At 37.0% G+C, this 2,337-nt stretch overlaps 1 long non-coding RNA gene across 1 annotated transcript; it reads left to right on the top strand.

Moving 5' to 3' along the window:
- The first annotated feature begins 1,042 nt into the window (after positions 1–1,042).
- On the top strand, positions 1,043–1,580 carry LOC122088629. The gene is made up of 2 exons (XR_006143107.1): positions 1,043–1,180; positions 1,306–1,580. It is a non-coding gene; the product is annotated as an uncharacterized LOC122088629 (long non-coding RNA).
- Positions 1,581–2,337: the final 757 nt, after the last annotated feature.

Below are 2,337 nucleotides of genomic sequence, written 5' to 3'. Positions count from 1 at the left end.
CTCTCCATAATTATATATATATATATATATATATATATATCTATCTCACTATATTTACTTTTGTAAAACGCTCCATGACTAATCCAAAAAAAAAATATGTCCTTGTCTTCTCAGGTTTGTTCTCACTTCCAATTCCTAAGAAACCGATAGCAACCTGAAATTCATAAAAGTCACTTTTTTTTTGTACTTTTGAAATATTTACATGGTAAACAGAATTCAAACCGATAAGAGAAACTGAAACCGGTGGACTTTATTGCTTCATATTTTTGTTTCACTTATTCTCACAGCTGAAAACCGACGAAACCAATCCAAAACCTGTCCAAACCAACTGATTGCACCCTTACTCAAATCTTTGGTACAAGATCCTCTCCAGTACACCAGCTCCTCATTTAGTGTGCATTGGACGGCTGGGAGGCACTTGGGATGCATGATCGGGTGCTGCCAACCGATTGTACAAATGAAATCTTTGTAGACAACTAGAAGCACCCGCGCCCACTTTCAAGTGCCTCCCAGCCATTTGATGCTCATTGGAGATTGAGGAACTCATCCCATTAAGAAAAGTAAAATTATTTGCTGCTCTCTGAAACCTAATTAGGGAACCCCACAAATATGGGTCCTAAATTACTACCAAATATATATGTACATTCTAAGTAAGCACCGGGCCACTCATCCCAAGTGCCTCCCAGCCATCCGATGCACTTTGGATCTCGTCACATTTAGAAAAAAAAAGAGGGAAAAGAGTAATTGCTCTCTTTAATCCTTTTTTTTTTTTTTATCTTTTTAAATCTAATTAAGACACCCGAATATGGGTGCATATTTTCATTAATGCCAATATATATCTACATTCTAAGTAAGCACCCGGCCACGCATCCCAAGTGCCTCCCAGCCATCCGATGCAATCTGGATCTCATCCCATATAGAAAAATAAGAGTAATTGCTCTTTTTAATTTAATTACTGCCAAATATGTATCCACATTCTAAGTAAACAGATCATCTTTGGAGCTCCAAAAGTAATCCTTATTTCTCTATAAATACCATTCACTATAAGCAAGGAGGGAACCAAAAAGCAGTCAACTTAACATCGGAGTGAGGATTAGCTTCTAACAGTTGGAGATTTAGTAAGTAATGGCTAAGGTTTCTTATACCCCCTTCTTCATCATTGCTATCCTTGTCTTCTCAGGTTTGTTCTCACTTCCAATTCCTAGCCCTATGTGGTTTGCAATGTAATGATAGGTTTAACGTCACTTTTTGGTGTTGATGATGAACTATTAGAAAATATTTATGTCATGGGTTGTTTGCATGCAGTTGCATCGTCAATGGTGATGAAAGCAGATGCGCAAGTGAAGGTTTGCCCGGTGGTATTGCATCCTACTGGCTGCACCCTCCTAGCTTGTGGTGAAGAGTGCTACAAAAAATTTAACGGCGCCAGAGGAGTTTGTCAACAGAATGATTTTTCTGTAAACCCCACATATAGATGTGTTTGCAACCGCATTTGCTAGAATCATACTAATTAAGCCTCTCTCTCTCTACATGTCTGTTCACCATCTAAGGAATAAAAGGCTTAAAAAATAATTGGGTTCTTTTCTTTCTCCCTCTCGTGTTTTTATTTAAAAAATTTGTGACCCGATAAAGCTTTTATTTCCTTCTTAATTGGTAGTTTAGAAGGAAAGTTTTGACCAAAATTCCAATATGTAATTACTGAATCCCAAAATTTTATTTGCTTGGGCTTGGGCTTTGCTTTCTAGCTGTATGACAGCTGGTGAACCAGACCAATAGAGGAAAATGAAACCCATCAAGCAACCTAGCCCATATGATAAGTGGCCTGATTGATGGATTTCTATTGTTATATCTGATCTGGAACGTTAAATTAATTGATTAATTGATTCATCACCTCAATTAATGTCTACTTCAATGGTCTGGATAAGGAAATGCGAGATCTCTACATGCAGATGGACAGTATCAATCCAAATCCAAATCCAAATCCAAATCAATCCCTTGGAGTGTTCTTTGCCTCCATCCAGGATTTTCCATAAACCTATGAAGATGTATGCAACTTGGCACTTGGATGAGAATATGAGATACTAGTGATAGTGTCAGGTTCGAAAACACTTACGATGGACTCGACGGTCACCGAGTTTTAGAACCAATACCTTTGTCATATAAGAAGAAGAAGAAGAAGAAAGAAGAAGAAGAAAAACAAAGAATAAATGGTGGGTCCCACTTAATTTTGTGGGCTTTTAACATATGTAAATGGACATTTTTATACAAATTGAAATATTAGGGTAAAAATATCTTTTTTAATTCTAAATTAATGGGGTTAAACTTTAAGGGTACGGT

This window comes from Macadamia integrifolia, chromosome 9 (genome assembly GCF_013358625.1).
Source record: "Macadamia integrifolia cultivar HAES 741 chromosome 9, SCU_Mint_v3, whole genome shotgun sequence".
Lineage (NCBI taxonomy): Eukaryota > Viridiplantae > Streptophyta > Magnoliopsida > Proteales > Proteaceae > Macadamia > Macadamia integrifolia.
The sequence above is the reverse complement of the archived record's forward strand: the minus strand, read 5'-3'. Positions and strand labels throughout refer to the sequence as shown.